The following is a 17,874-nucleotide window of genomic DNA, read 5'->3' on the forward strand; positions in this document are numbered from 1 at the left end:
TTAACTAAATAGGATATATGCTAAAACTAATTTACACCAAGATATTTTAATTTCAGAGCAGATTTTGTTTGTATTTTTGTTTACTTCTCTCATATTTCTAAATTTACTATGTATGCTGAAAACAGCAGAAAAACATTCATGCAACTTACAGATGTCAGCTGAGAACACAAATTTTTTGCAACATACTTTTTGCTTTTAAATTTTGCTCAGTAGAAAAGGAATAGATGCTATGCTATTGCCTGTGAAATTTCATTTTCACCTTGGTCCATGCAGAAAGAAGGAGTAGAATCTAACTGCAAACGAGCAGAGAAGAGCAGTGAGAAATGTGACTAGTATAATTTTGTCAAGAGATTTTAAGTAACCAAGTATTTTGGCAATGATCATAACAATTTCCTAAGCAGCCCTACATGTCCTTTTATGAACACATATGTGAGCCACAAAATAGAGAGGAGGTTCATCCTTAGTGGAACGTGCCCAAGGAGATTGCATCTGGAGCTGACTTCTGCGTGGAAACACGTGGAAATAAACCTCACTGAGCTGGGGAGTGTAAGAGGGCAAGCATCTCCCTGACACTGCCTAGGTCCAGCACCACGTAAAATGTGCCCATATGCAAACTACGGAAGACTGTGGATTACCAGGAGTCAGTGTCTTCAGTAAAACTAGACCAAAATTCCCAGAGGCTAATGGATACGTCTGGATGTGATCCTCATTGTGTTCTTCTCTCATCTAAATCAGCAGGAGGAAATTTATTAAAGTATTAAGTGTAGGCAGCTCTGATGGGTGGCATGACACATGATTCTAATGTCTTTTCTCCTGCTTCTCTGTGCTGCTTTCAGCCTTGCCAGTTTATTTTAAAAACAGTTCAGGCCGGCGCCGTGGCTCAAAAGGCTAATCCTCCGCCTTGCGGCACCGGCACACCAGGTTCCAGTCCCGGTTGGGGCGCCGGATTCTATCCCGGTTGCCCCTCTTCCAGGCCAGCTCTCTGCTATGGCCCGGGAAGGCAGTGGAGGATGGCCCAAGTGCTTGGGCCCTGCAACCCATGGGAGACCAGGAGAAGCACCTGGCTCCTGGCTTTGGATCAGCGAGATGCGCCAGCCGCAGCGGCCATTGGAGGGTGAACCAACGGCAAAGGAAGACCTTTCTCTCTGTCTCTCTCTCACTGTCCACCCCGCGTATTAAAAAAAAAAAACAAAAAACAAACAAATAAACAAAAAAAAAAAAACCCACAGTTCACAGCTGTAACAACAACAGCACACGTATCTGAAGCCTTGCACCTCATGCTGTAGCGTGTCGGTATGGGTATTGTGGGAGAGAGGTTTCATTTTCACATGAATTCAGGCATGTCGGCCTTACTTTGTAGAGACCTGGTTTTCTCAATCAAGGTAAATGCTGTGTGCATCTAAATATGCTCATGTATAATCCGTACTTTCCTAAGAAAATTGTCCCAGCCACATCTTTCTCCCAGACCCTGCCTTTCTCAACCTACAGTTTCCTGTAACTCTCCTTCCCTAGCGTGTCATGCTGGTTCTACAATTGGATTCGTGAACACTGTCTAGAAAATGCTTTCAGCCTCCACTCCTCCCAACGTGGAGAAGGCTGCTTCTCCCTGACTTGCTTTTGGGATAGTTGCTTCTGCTTTACAGCCTTGCAATTCTCTGGTAAGAGCACTTACTATATTTTGAATTTTTTTTTAAATTTGAAGTAAGTATCTCATTTACCAGACTGTGAATTCCATGAGCCACTGCACACTCACACACATATACATATACATACACATGTACACCTGGACACATATATGTACACACATGCACACATATGTATACAGTTGCCCATTGATATTTGCAGCAAATGGATTCCAGAATTCCTCTGGATCCATACCCACACATGCTGAAGTCCTCATATCAAATTTTGTATACTATCTGCATATAAACTACCAACATCCTGCTGTATATCTTAAATTATGTTTAGATTGTGTACAATACATAATACAATGTCAAAACAATATAAATAGTTTTTATAGGTACTGTATTATTAGGAAATAAGGAAAAGGACAAAAGTCTGTACATAGTCAGTATAGATTCTATTTTCCTTTTCTGAATAATTTTTACCCATAGTTGAATGCACAATGCAGAACTCAGGGATATAAACAGCTGACTTCACACCCTCACCATCATTGTTACCTCCTGCATTTTTTATAATTGTCATCTGCAGTGTGATGCAGTATCTCAGTGTGTTTTAAGTTACATCTCCGAAATAATTAGTGATGTTGAGAAATTATATATATGTATACATAATTTTAGCAATTTTATATCTTCTTTGGGAAAATTGAAGAAGGCAGAAATAAATGGAGAGATATCACATGTTCATGGGCTGGAAGAATATACTGTTACACATTCACGTTAAGCAGAGCATTAAACATATTAAACTCTATCCCTATAAAAACTCCAATGCTTTTTTTTTTTTTTTCACAAAACATACAACAAAAAATCCTAAATTGTATGTGGAACCACAGAGGTTCCAATTTGCAAACAAATCTCAAAAACAAAAAAGTTGAAGGCATCACATTTCCTGATTTCAAATTGTATTATGAAACTACAGCAATCAAAATAAAACACAAACAAAACAAAATAAAAAAGACATTTAACACAGTATAAGTTCAAATTAAGCTTATGCAGTTAACTAATTCCTGACAAGGCCACCACAAAGACACATGGGGACAAAATATTCTCTTCAATTAATGTTGTTGGGGAAAGTGCATATACACAGGACATGCAAGAGAGTGAATCTGGATCCTTGTCTTACACTATACCCAAATCCAAGCCCAAATTACTTAAAAAACTAAACATAAGCCAGAACCATGGAATTCCTGAAAGCAGAGGGAAATCACTTGTGATGTTGGACTTGACATTGACTTTTTTGATGTCACACCAGTTAAGAGGGATAAAGGCAAAAAATAAACAAGTTGAGTTATAGCAAATGAAAAAGCTCTTTGCAGCAAATTAAGCAAACAAAGCGAAAACGTAACTATTGATTTAGTGGAAGTCTTTGCAAATCTTATATCTGATAAGGAGCAAATATCTAAAATATATAAGAAGCTTACACAATTCAATAGCAAAAAGCATACAAAACTACATTAAAAGATCAAGAGACAGAATAAAGATTTTTCCAAATGTGTATTCTGATAGACAAAAAAATCATTTAGTGAAAACAAGACATTTCCATAAAGAAAATAAACATGTTTAAATTTATGCGAGAGTGAAATGTCCACAAGAATATTCAAATGATCTGTTTTGGAAATGCTATATTTTGTCCAGAAGTCTGCAGATTTAGAATTCTAAAAAATGAGTACATGTGTATTTAATATATTCTAGACGAACGGCTTAACAAAGTACTAGAAAGCTTGCATTTCCAGGCATAAAAAGGAGACAATGAGTAGGGAGGAAGCACTCTGGAAAGTGCAGACCATGGCATTATAGGGACTTTAATTTTTAAGGGCAATTTTGTTTTTCAGTGATGCATTTATTGTGCATATTTATGGGTTACAGGGTGATGTTTTGATACACCCATATATTATGCAATGGGTGTTTTGGAATTTCTGACACCTAGAATTCAGATCTCAGGTAATGGGGGTTGCATAAGCAATTAGCCAACTTAATATATCAGAGTTGAAATCATGAGACCTAGACAAAGAAATGTATTTATAACAACTGCTAAAAAGCAAATTGTTCTATTAAGAAATATAATCTTCCATAGATTCGAACACACACAAAAAAAATAAAATACATCACTATTATCTTGATTATTACTATCCTGTAATATGTTTTAAAATCTGGTAGTATGGTGAATCTGGCGTTGTTATATATATATATATATATATATATATATACACACACACACACATACACACACATATAGATAGATATATGAATGTTTTAGCTATCGGGGCCTCTTGTGTTTCCATATGAATTTTAGCAAAGATTTTTCTAGATCTGAGAAGACTATCATTAGTATTTTGGTTTGAATCACATTGAATATGTAAATTGCTTTGGGTAGTATGGACATTTCGACGATGTTGATTCTTTCTATCCACAAACATGGAAAAATTTTCCACTTTTTTGTATATTCTTCTATTTCGTTATGTCTATATCATCATAGAGATCTTTTGTTTACTTAAGTAAACTTATTCTAAGGCATTTAATTTTTTTTTTTTTGCTATTGTGACCTAAAGTTCCTTCTCAGCCATGGTATTGTCTGTGTATATGAAGGCTAGTGATTTTTGTGTGTTAATTTTATGCTCTACCACTTTACCAAACTCTTTTATGAGTTCCAATATTCTTTTCATTTGACTATATATAGAATCATGTCATCTGCAAATAGGGATAATTTGACTTCCTCCTTTACAATTTCTATCCCTTTTATTTCTTTTTCTTGCCTAATGGCTCTGGCTAAAACTTCCAGGGCTATACAGAATAGCAATGGTGAGAGCGGGCATCCCTGTCTGGTTCCAGATCTTAGTGGAAACGCTTCCAGCTTTCCCCTATTCAATAGGATGCTGACAGTGGATTTGTCATAAATTGCCTTGATTGTGTTGAGGAGAATTTTCATCATGAAAGGATATTGTATCTGCTGACATAATCATATGATTTTTATTCTTCAGTTAATGAACTGATGTTTCACTCTTATTGATTTGCCCATGATGGCCCATCTCTGCATACCAGGGATATATCCCACTTGGTCTGTGTGGATAATCTCTCTGATGTGTTGTTGGATTCGATTGGCTAGCATTTTGTGGAAGATATGTGCCTCTATGTTCATCAGGAATATTGTTCTATAGTTCTCTTTCTCTGTTGCATCTTTTTCTGGTTAGGAATTATGGTGACACTGTCCTCCCTTGTCAACCAACTGATCTTTAAGTATCATCAACCATTTGCTCTCCTTGACATTCTGTTTCAATTGTCCTTTAAAATGAAACTTCATGTTTTAGTAAAATTGTAGTGTAAAGCCAGATATTAGGGATTTAGTATAATAATTTAATGAATTCCCACCTCACTAAATAGCATGGTATTATGACAACCTTCTACAAAACCCCATGCCTTCTAAATGATCTCTAGAATTATCCAAAGCTTTCACCAGCCAAATTCTCATACAGTTATCAGCAAATGATCACAATATTTACTTCAGAAGAAAACGTAAAATAGTAAATCATCCCAAATATTTTAATCTGTTTACAATGAGAGGAACCTCTCAGAGCTGTTCTTCCTTCCCTTCCTGGATAACCCACACTTATCCTGAACACACTTTCCTCATTTGTCCCTAAGTTCAGCTTCTATCAAATTGATTCACTATCTCTCCCATATCCTACTCTCCTCACCTTCTTCTATTTGTCATGAACATAAAGTTTCTTGTGTTTTCAGCCTCAAACTCTAAAATACTGGAAAGAATACAATCTCTTTGGCTTAGCTTTCTACTCTACCATCTTATGTTGCTTATCAGTATGTCTGCCCCATCGTTTACAGTCCTTTCATAGGAGCTATTTTTTCTGCTCTATAGGTGCTTCAACCTCCAAGCAAAATCCTGTTCTTATTATCCAAGGGAAGTCACTAAGTTCATCAAGAAAAACCTACCTATTGAAAACTAAGTGTTAAGTCACATCACAACGGTCAACGTGTTCATCAAGCACACCCTCACTGACTGGTTTCTTTGGACATTCTTGTGTGCTTCTTCCTGTTACGAAGAATGCTCTCAAGAAGAGTTTCATGGAGTCAGTTTTCTTCACCCATCATAAATGTTGAGAATGCCCCATTGCTCCTGTCTTTGTATCTCATGTGAGATTATGATTCATTAAGAATATGAATACATTTCCATCTCTATCTTTCATTGGCATTAACAATTCCAGGAACCCTGAAATGATATAAAACAAAATGAAAGACAGCTGAAGGCTGGCTATTTAAATAGAAACAAAGAGACAAAGATTGAGAAAGAAAGTGATAGTTTCTAAGAGGCATGGGTTTAGTGAATGCTTAGGTTCAAGTTACAAAATGACAAACAGGGGATGTGTTTAGACTACTGTTATAGAAACAGTTTAAGTTGTTCATATCCCAAACCTGAGTACCTGGCTTTGATACCTGCTCTTGACTCTACATTCCAGCTAATGCAGACCCTGGGATGCAGCTGTGATGGCTCAAGTAGTTGTGTCCCTGCTACCCCGACTGAGTTTCCAGTTTCTGGCTTCCGTCTGCTTCAGTCCCAGTTATTGGAGGCATCTGGGAAGTGAACCTGTGGATGGTAGAACTCTTTCTTTTGAATAAAACAAAATCCATAAATAGTAAGAAATGTAAATACTAATGGCTGAATGAAGTGACTTATTTCATTCAAAACTATGTACTGAGTCTACAGTGCACATAGTATTAGTCCCTATTCTACATAGCATTGAGCATAGCACATATATAAGTTTATATTAAATATATATGTGTATTCATTAACACACATTTATTAAAAATACTACATGAAAGTCACAACACAAAAGTGTGAATGTAGAGTGATATATTTCAAGGATTTTGTGTTGTTGTTGTTAAGCTAATACTTACTGTAGCCCAGGAAAAAATAAACCACAAATTAAGACACCAAACACACAAAGATGTACATAATTGGAAAATAAGATCAAATATCTGTATTAAAATGTTGACTTCTGAGAGAAGGGGAAAAAACTCTAGGTATGAGCTGGTCAAAAATATTCTTTGCTAGGAATTTACATTTATATTTGAAAGGTAAGAAGGAAAAAGAAAATAGGTGATAAGTGGGGAGGAGATACTCTCTCTAGGCAGAAACAAAACCACAGATGTTCTGTGCCTTTAGGTGGAAGCCAGAGGGGACAGAAACAGGAAAAGGGTCAGTGTAACCAGAGCATGTAATTAAAAGGAGTAGCTCAGATGGATTTGGGAGATAGAAATTGAAATGAAAGAGCTCATTAGAGATCTCCTACGCCAGACATGTTTCTGAGGAATGGAGAGGTATAAGCACGTATTTACCAAGTATTTATTGCTTATTTATGTATGTCAAATACTTTCTAGGAGTTGGGTTTGAAATTTTCTGATCCAAGGAGTTAATTAAATAAATAAGCAAATTATATAGTGTGAGAGAAGGTAATAACAAACCTTGTGGAAATAAAGAGAAAGAAGTAGCTCTGACTGGGTGAAGAGTAGACATGGATTGAAATCTCCAGTGGGGAAAGAACAAACAGCTGAAATAATGATTTTTTCTTCTTCTTAGGATGCTTACCCCTACTGATTTTAAAGAAGTATATGCTAATCTAAACATAAATTATATGCTTCCTAATTTCAACTCATTGGACTTCTCCATTTACAGGTATTTTATTCTTCACATGGAGCCATTGTCAAGAACTTCCTTTACTTTTATAAATGTTTTTGAAGTGTCATCTTCCCATTTTTCTTGTTTTTGATTGTAATATATCTTAGGGTCTGTCCACTGCAGGACATATATATCTCTTTCTCACTCTCATTCTTTTTGACTGTCAGAGAACTCTGTATTTTGAATGGATTTTATTTTGCCAGTTTCAATATTTTAGGCACTTTCATCATTCTATTTAAAAATAAAGATGTAAATAAAATTATAAGAAAAGAGTTGCTTACCTATCATTTCAAGACATGTATCTCTGTACAAACGGGAATTTAGGTAGGTGAAAAATGATTTCTACTGCATTTGGATAAAAATTCCAGTCTGCACTTCCAAAGGGCGGTATCACTTCATAGTTAGGCAACACAGTATGAAGGCAGCTTCTTACATCACCACTTTCTGATAATCTCTGAGTTTCTATGATTGTCCAATATGACGAAAGTGGTATCTCATCATTGGTTTTATTAGCCTTTTTTTGAATTGTGAGATTATTTTGTCATTGTTATTAGTATATGTACTCATTTTCACATTGTCTCTTTCCTTGCTGCACTGTAATCTCTTGGTCTATGAGGTACACTGACTTTTTTCAAATACTTTGAAATGATTTTCTTTTCTTTTTTTATTTATCCTGCATGTATCTTCCTAAACCACATGTTTTTGCTTTAGGTTAGTCAAAATCATTTTTTCCCCATATGAATTATTGATTTTTGAGATCTTATGGGTTTTGCTTAGAAAGATTTTCCCATTCCATGATTATAAAATATTCAATAATCATATCTGGTTATGTGGATTAATTTTTCATGGTTCAATCATGAAATTCATTTGGACTTTTGAAATTTAGGCAAATAAGCATTCTTATTTTTCTTTGGATATTAATCATTTATTGTAACCATTTTGTTAAATAACCCATTTTGTTAGTTATTTAAAATGCTAGCAACTTTTATAAAACAACATTACATTGCACTTTTATGCATGATGATTTTAGCCTAAACTCATATTATTTTAATTCATGTATCTTTATGATATTCCTTTTAAAATGAAGATAGGCTTATAGCCTTTCCTGTCCCTTTTCATAATAATTTTTACCTTTCTGCATGTCTTGTTCTTAGGGATTGTTTTAGATCATATAAAGGACATTTTTGTTATATTTGACTGACACTGTGTTGAAATAGTACATTGCAGAAAGAATAAACATCTCTAGAATGTTTTAAGTCCTTTCCATAAAAATATTGTTTATGCTTTTACTATTGATGTTATAAATAGAATCCTTTCTATTATTTTTATTTTATTGTCTAATTTTAATAAATACATTTCTTCAGATTAGTATATGCACATTTACCTTATAGACATATTAAATCAATTCATTTTTTCTAAAATGACTATATACCATTTCCTTCTCTATTAATAGGCTACACATTCGTAATGATAGCTTTAAAAATAGCCATTCGAATCTGAAGATGAAAGTGGAGTACATTGTATTCTGAATGCTCACAAACCCACTACATATAGAAAAAAAACAAAGAAAATTACCCATCTATCTAAACTACTGAGATACTGATTGATTATCTTAAACGTCATTACTTTGTATGTGTGTAGAAATATGGAAGTTATTCCAACTTCATACACCAAATACCTTAGAAATTAAACTGAGGAACTCAAATGATATTTGGTCATTTAACTTGAATTTTATTTTCGATCAGAAGGAGAAGCGTGCTGACCTTTTGTCCTCCTGATACTTTTCATCCTCCATCACTAATATCAGTGGAAAAGTGGACACTGTAGTGTCCTTGTCTGATGGACCTAATAACGTGGCTGACCCTAGACCTGCACATTTTCAGCCTGGTGGTGTCATCACTAGGGGAAAGTGGCAGGTTCACATAATTTGCTACTCCTTAGCATGAACCAGGGGACTTCTGCCTGGAGGTAGGACTTAATGTCCAGGTCCCTAACTTGATAAATTGAGGCCACTGAGACTCAGAGGTATTAGCGATCTCTTCAAAGCACATGCCAATCCAAAGATCATTAGACTTTGTTGAAAATTTATATCTAGTGTATGATCTAGTAAATCATTCTAGAAAAATAAGGATTGGATATCTACCAACTATTTAAGATGCTATGTTAATACCTGAGCTCTTATTGAGATAATAAAATATAGTTACATACAAATTTCACATATATGTTGGCAAAAATTATAAACAGTTATCACATAAAGTTCTGCTATCAAAAGTGGACAATGACTCTGACTGCTTTCCTAATTTTTTTTTAATTTACTTATATTTATTTTATATGAAAGAGACAGGTGGAGAGAAACTGTCTGTGCTTTCACTCCCCAAATATATTAATTTAAATTTTTGAAATGTCATATTAATTAAAACTATTTTGATTAGAATTTGATAATGAAAGCAGTATAATTTTAAACACTTATTCTGTTAGGAATGCCATTAGAGTGGCTACTTTAAGTAACAGCTATTGGAATGCTAAGAAAGGTAACTCCCATCAAGGGAGTTATCAGAGTATTATGTGGGTATTGGTAAATGAAATGGCTTTCAATTATTCGAGAATGTTTCCTGACAGATTTTGAGTTACAATCATGCTGGGTCCCAGATGATAAAAATTAGAATTTCTACTGAAGAGGTATGTGAAGCGTTGTAATATCCCCCTCCAGGATTAGATAACCTATTCATTTATTTTCTTTTAATCATCTGAGTCAAATGCTCCAGAGAACATTTTGCCAGGATGTCCTTTTGGCAGTTTAATTTGCATTATCCTGAAGGCATGTCTTAATAACAACAACAACAACAAAACACACTTTCTATCTTATGTCTGGTAATAATCTCTCAATTTTTCTAATTAGTTTTCTGATATTACAGAGAAATAGCAGAGAAGTTATGGAACATGAACATTTGGTGTCATTCTTCAGGAACAAATAATCTCTATTATAATATATCATTTCCAAATCCACAGAAATGTATGTTATCTACAATTTTGATTTGTTTGAATTATTTTTAAAGTTAAAAGTGTGTTAAATATTATTTTTATAATTAAGGATATCTTTATTCACTACCAAGTTGCTTATCTCATGTATATATTTTCTAGATTTTTGCCCAAAGTTACTTGATTTCTGTTTCTTAGGTGAGTTTTTAATACATTACTCAATTTTCAGCTTTGTTTTTAAAACATAATATTTTGAATATCATTTCATCTTATCTATTCTCTTGTTTATAGGCTGCTGAATATTTCTAAGGATTAAATACATCACAACCCTCCTTGTGACACAGGACTATTATATCTACCCAATTATTTATCATCTGTCTGTCTTCATGTCATCTCTCTCTCTTTAGGTGTTGCCATAGTGACCACAGGAACAAAGCAATTCTGAGGAAACTTCTTTGAAAAAAATGGCTCTAGAGTGTGGAACCACACCCAGGCCCTAAGCTCTAAGCTGACAGGGACATTGTTAGTTAAACTCACTATTGGCGACCACAGTGGTGCAGCAGTGCCTGGGTGCATAAGAGAAAGAAGTGCATGATGGCTACAAGAGTGAATTCTGCAGTTGACTCCATAATAGTATGGATTCTTTTTCTGCTGTGCCTCTGTTCATTCATATTTAGCAATGGGGATAACAGAATTCTAATTAGGGATGAATTAGTTTGTGCATAAGTTGATGGATGCATCAAAGTGGTTGTGACAAAAATGGATTTGAAACATGTTTACTTTGGTACAAATTTATTGAAAGCCATGCAGTTTTTATTCATAATATGCTTTTACCATGAACTTTTTGAATATCTCTATATAATGCTCCTTGATCAATGATTTCTTGTTTTAAATCTGCATAAGACGTTTGCACAAAGAATGTATTGAGTGAGTGAGTCTCACTCAAAATCAAACTTTTTCCCTCCTATAACCCTGCAGCAAATAATTGATTTATATAATCTTAATATTGTACTATATATATTCAGTATATATAATGTGTTCCTATAATAATATGTATTAGTTTGTTCTGGTGGCCTCTTATCTCTTTTAGTAATCAATAATAGATTCTCGATCAGATAATCACAGGAGACAGTTTTACTTCATATCAGAGCAGACTGAAGGTGAAAAGTTGGGAACATTGGTTTGAGATGCACCAATTCAAGGTTTCAATTCTAGAAGTTTAAATCACCACATATGTCCACATGGAACCACCTTTTCAGGCTAGAATTATTGATCTAAACCCCCAGTTTCCTCAAAGAGGGAAGTAATAAGTTCAGAACATCAAAAAAGTTGTGTTCAATGCATCTGTTGAGTTCCAAAGACATATCTAAGCATGGCTAAATTCTACGAGATATTCTCATGTAATTCATCTGAGTAGCTCTGGTTAACACAGTTTAGAATTAATCACTAACAGACACTAACAGACATGGTGAACATGCTGCAGATTTTCCATCGGTTGGATCAAGTTTCTTTGCTTGCTCTATCAACTGCAAGATTGTCAGTTATTTGTTTAAAGGGGTAGGGGGAAGATCTGACCAACGAGCCATATAAACCTTGTGAAATCATTTGGTCTGGCACTGCCAAAGCAACCACAGGTGGCACTCAATATTCAATGTATCTATAACAGGCTAATTTTTAAGTTGATAATTTTTATGGCTCACTAACGATGTTATAAATATCTAAATGGCCCTTGGCGGTAAAAAGGTACTCCATCCCTTGTCCTGAATTTTAATCATCTGTGAAACACTGTTCTATAGTGTTTACTTCAGCATTGTGAAGACAAAAGAGAAAATACATGTAAATTTTACATTTCAGTGTCCAAAACAATAGTGGTGAAAAACAATAGCTAATTAGACCAGTAATTTTGGTGTCTAGAGTTCAATTTAGTGTGAAGTTTCTCTTTCACATTCCCCAGTTGCTTGAAGTTCCAACAGTATCACTACAGAATTTCTCATCAGAGCACATATGTTGTTACACAGACTTTAAATTGAGAAGAAATTTGAAGAAATTTCAGCTTAACTGAAATCATATCAAATCAGTGGCTAGTAGTGCAAAAAAAGATTTGTAATTCAGAAGCATGAGAAAATTCAACAGAATATTGTGTTTCCAGAACATACTACTAAATATGTATATCTTTTTGATATCTAAATACTGAGTAGTCACGTGATAATATACAAAAGTATTTGTGTACTGAAGATTCATGTCAGGAATTTTTTAAAAGCTCATTTGAAAAAGTCTGTAAGCAACTTGAGCAATTAGGAATATAAAATTAAAGAAACGATTTTCTTCATTTATTCTCAATTATAGACTTTAGAAACATTGGCTATTTATGAACTGGTTTGCTACCAAGGTGTTATATCTGTATTTCCAAAATATATACCAATTTTCTTACTTGAATATTCAAGAACAAAAGTTCACATTAGTAAAAGTTGCACATTAGCCTGTTCAATTTTAAACAGGTTCATTTTACATAAAAGTATCTTTTAAGTAGCGTATGTATAAATGCCAGAAAGCTGTAATTCTTTATGTTGTCATCTCAACACTTCAAATTTGATTTCATTTTTGAGTTGGTAATATATGATAATTAATATAATTAATAAGAATACATAAAACAAGGCTAGCAAAGCCTGTTCCATGACATGGATCTTAGAGAACCATGAATTCATGTGGATCGTGTACTGTGTTGGCTGAGACGTCTCCCTATTCCATGACATGGATCTTAGAGAACCATGAATTCATGTGGATGGTGTACTGTGTTTGCTGAGACGTCTCCCTGTTCCGTGACATGGATCTTAGAGAACCATGAATTCATGTGGATGGTGTGCTGTGTTGGCTGAGACGTCTCCCTGTTCCGTGACATGGATCTTAGAGAACCATGAATTCATGTGGATGGTGTGCTGTGTTGGCTGAGACGTCTCCCTGTTCCGTGACATGGATCTTAGAGAACCATGAATTCATGTGGATCGTGTACTGTGTTTGCTGAGATGTCTCCCTGTTCCATGACATGGATCTTAGAGAACCATGAATTCATGTGGATCGTGTACTGTGTTGGCTGAGACGTCTCCCTGTTCTGTGACATGGATCTTAGAGAACCATGAATTCACGTGGACCGTGTACTGTGTTGGCTGAGATGTCTCCCTGTATCACTTCCTTTCCTCTCACACCACTGTGTTGAACAGGTATTGGGTGCTTTTTAAAATAACAATACTGCCATTTTCCAAGGTCTATCATGTGCTGGCAATTATAATTCTAGGTAAAAATTGTGAGAGTAAATTTCCAAGTGTCCACTGCATATAACAGACCAGAAAACCAGTAAATATTAATAAATTTGAATTAAGCATTCATCTTTACATCTGTGACATTAAGAACAACAACAATAATAACCAAAGACACAAAATGACACTAAAGACAACCACCATCATGAATTCCCACTGTGGGCAAAGCACTTAAAAGCAATTTTCCTTAAAACTCACATGAACTATTGGGGTTAATATTGTTGATATTAGTTTTGGGCCTCAAGAAGCTCAATTTCTTATGCAAGATAACATGATCTGTAACCAGTATCAGAGGCCAGAATATATCCAGCCACATAATTTCTCCTGTAATATCACACTAAATCCTGCATTTGTTTACAATATTTGCACATTTTAACAAATGAGAAAAAAAGTTTTATAAAAGATAAGCAATAGTTTCAATCAGTCAAAAGTAGAATTTGTATCTAATACTCTCTGATGATATTGCAGAGTTTATGGGATGACATAACCCAGTGTGCCCAGACAGGCTGGAGAAAATCAGGCATTTCCATCAGACACATCTAGTTAAGCAATAAGTGATCATCAATGGACTTACAATTGTGAGGAAAACAATGGAAGAAAATATAAGGAGATACGATGTAATTTGAAAACAGAACCACACACCGATATAACCTGACTTCCTGCTGTGGCAGATACTTGCAGTGCTACAGAATCTGTAGCGGAGTGAGCACTTCCTGAAGCAGAGTAGTTTCTCTAAGCACCATCTCCTGTAGACCCAGCTCTCCAGGTCCTGCCTCGCAGCTCCTGCTTCCTATAACCCTGTAGCCTCCTGAACTCCCTGCCTCACACCAACTATACTGCGGCACTTTTCTAGGCTTGTCCAGTGTTTGACCTTGAGAAAGGAACTTGAGTTCTTAGACCTTAAAATCTTGATATTTTCGTAATTGATATCGCCCTCAATAATAATCCACTTGAGGAAATTAACTACCTGTGGAACATTTAAAGTCATAATTGGGTCATGTTTTTAAAAGATCGTGAAAGTCACTGGGGCATGTACCAGGAAAATAATTATGTAATACAGAAAAGAAGAACAAAAGTAAAATTCAGGGAAAGGACTTCCGAGATTCACAGGTAGAATTAGCAGATCTCTGAATTAACATATACGTGGTGTTTATAAAATGCTAATAGTGTACCAGACATTGCTGCAAAACTTCCCTGTGCTTCAACCACAGCAAAACAGTTAAAAACAGAGCTGTCATTTTCCCATTCAATTATTGTTTATAGCTGTTGTCCATATCTCCAATAAACTAGGATCATTTTGCTTTCTGCTTTTAAACTTCTTCTCAGGTGAAGTATTGTGCCTTTGTACTGTAATGTGTATTTAAAATATGGACTCTCAAAAACTGAAAAGATATGGGGTCTATGCCGTGGCTCACTTGGTTAATCCTCTGCTTGTGGCGCCGGCATCCCACATGGGTGCCGAGTTCTGGTCACAGTTGCTCCTCTTCCAGTCCAGCTCTCTGCTGTGGCCCGGGAGGGCAGTGGAGGATGGCCCAAGTGCTTGGGCCCCTGTGCCCACATGGGAGACCAGGAGGAAGCACCTGGCTCCTGGCTTCAGATCAGTGCGGCGCCAACCTTAGCTTCCATTTGGGTAATGAACCAACGGAAGGAGGACCTTTCTCTCTCTCTCTCTCTCTCTCTCTCTCTCTCTCTCTCTCTCTCTCACTATCTATAACTCTACCTGTCAAGTAAATTTAAAAAAAAAGGAAAAAAAAAACTTGAAAAGATAGAAAGAAAGAGAGAAGGAAGTTAGATGGGAGGGAGAGAGGGGGAGGGAGAGAGGGGAAAAGGGAATAGCATTATGTCCTTAGAATTCTATCAATAAAACTGACTCTTTTAAAAAGTAAGTCAAAATTTAAAAAAAAAGAAGACTATCATTGTTTTATTGTAAAAAATTAAATTTATGTTCAATTCATTTGAAAAGCAGAGAGACAGACATCCAGGAATTGTTGGACAGACCTCAAACTCAATTTGGTTCTCCCTTGTATGTGACAGGCACCTAGCACTTGAGTCATCATCTGCTACCTCCCAGGATGTGAGCAGAAGGAAGCTAGAAGGAAAGATGAGGAGCTCGGACTCAAACCAAGCACCCAGACACGGGACACAAGCATACCATGACTTAACTGATGTTCCAAATGTCTGCCCTGTTGTTGATCTATAGCCTTGTCTGACACACACCACACACACTCTTCTCAAATGTATTGCTTGAGGTACTGGAATGGATAATGCTTCTCAATATTTCTACAAAGAGTACCACAAAACACCAGAGTTTAAATTATAAGTGCAAAAGCACGATATAATAATACTCTGAGAGTATAACTGCTGGAATAAAAGTCCTAAAATACTTCTTCCAGTTTATGCTGAAGTTGCCATGCCTCATGATCCTGATGAGAAGATGTGGAATGGACTTCCTTGGGGCACTGATGGATAGTCTGAGGATTCAGTTAGGTGTTATCTGAGTTCTATAATTATTTATCTTCATAAATGAGAAAGATATATGGACAGCGTGTTAATCAGTTATTTGCATGAAGAACAATCTAATATACTGAATTCTCAAAAGACCTTTAGCATTTTCTTATATATTTCAGTGAATAAAATTTCTTTTAAATATAGACCATGGCAGATTTGTAATACAATTGTAATACCTTGCTTACTATTATACAATCTTTTAAATTATTTTCCTAGTCCATGAAACTGTCAGAAAAAAAATCTTACTATTGAGGCAAAGTATTGAAAAAGCAATTAAAATGTGACATGTTATAAATAAAAGTGTAAACTTTTATGAACATGTCAAATTTAATATTCATACAATATACCAGTTCAGGAAAGTGTTGTCAAATATGACATCCAGTCCTTTTCTCCTTGGTAAAGCTAAATCTTGTGAATTACATTGGATGATGTATGTCTAGAAAATTTTATCTCATATATACATATGTTTGCCATTAATCCCAGAAGCTGAATTAAAGATCATAATGCCAATTTTACACACACACGTGCACACAGACACATAATCTCCCAACAGTGATCATTCTCTCATTCCGCCTTCTAATAATGAACATTGCGTATTGCCAGTTTAGTTTATTCAGTCTTAATACTTACCTTACTTACATGTTAAACTATGGTTTAGACATTTGGGGCTTCAATTTCAGAGTTTGAAATAATGCAAATGCTACTTGTAGGTGATGTGAGTCTTTTTATAGGATATATTGCATTTCAAGATTGGTACAGAGTTCAGGTGGCGTTTATTGTGGCCCATGAGGACATTTAATGCAAACACATCGTCTGCCTCTGGCAGCCCTTATCAAAACCCGCGGTGTATCTTTTCACTCTTAACCAAACCCTTCCCAGCCTTCCACAACCCAGTGCTTCCCATGTGCTTGAACTCGGTAGCTCTTGAGTCCCTTAGGGACATGTCCTTACTGCCGTGATGTGGCAGCCACAATTTTCAAATAGGCTCAAGAGCAGAGCAGTCCTAAAGGGCTGATGTTACACACTTCACAACCCTACTGAATGAGCCACATATGTAACAAGTCGTCCCATTGGCCTGGTTTTGCCACTTTCTGAGCTCTGTGTTGCCACAGGTACAGCTACGTCAGGTGTCTGACCCTTTCTCTCCAGGAGTTCACAGTGAGCTGAGGAAAAAGATGTCTGACAACTGTGAGAAAAACTTACCTTCCATTCTCCCTCCTGTATGCACTGTTTCCGTCTCCCATGTTTCAGCCTCTTCCTCTGTACTAACTGTTGGGATTTTGTTGGTGAGCTGTCCTTGTACAAGGTTCAGGGCTAAGCTCTGAGTAAACATGCACCTCTCTCGCATTCACTGGTTGTTCAAATTCTGGAGTTGGCACCCCACTTTTCAAATACCAAAGCATGATAGTATTTTAATTGCTAGTGTTAAGTGAATATGCACATATTCAATTTGAAATTACATATTCATATAGGTATTGGCAAATTGGTATTACTAGAAAATGGCTTAACATTAATTTCACCTAGCTACTTGATAGATATTTTTGCTAAGGGGGATTTCTTTTCTCTCCTTAATGTATAAACGTGGTTCATGAGTGGCATTAGTGTACTCAGCATTTCTGTACTTTCACAAATATGCTGATGTATAGCAGAATTTCAAGATAAACTTTGCTTTTGCTCTAAGGTCATTTAGATTTCAATGATTAAA

General features: G+C 35.7%; 1 long non-coding RNA gene across 1 annotated transcript in view; it reads right to left on the reverse strand.

Annotated features, from left to right (window-relative positions):
• Positions 1 to 17,426, reverse strand: part of LOC133773669 (uncharacterized) — a 35,368-nt gene extending 17,942 nt beyond the window's left edge. Inside the window, exon 1 of the long non-coding RNA XR_009867953.1 lies at positions 17,373 to 17,426. This is a non-coding gene — a long non-coding RNA (uncharacterized LOC133773669). The remainder of the gene's footprint in view (positions 1 to 17,372) is intronic.
• Between the last annotated feature and the right edge of the window lie 448 nt (positions 17,427 to 17,874).

This window comes from Lepus europaeus, chromosome 14 (assembly GCF_033115175.1).
Source record: "Lepus europaeus isolate LE1 chromosome 14, mLepTim1.pri, whole genome shotgun sequence".
In the NCBI taxonomy this organism is placed as follows: Eukaryota; Metazoa; Chordata; class Mammalia; order Lagomorpha; family Leporidae; genus Lepus; species Lepus europaeus.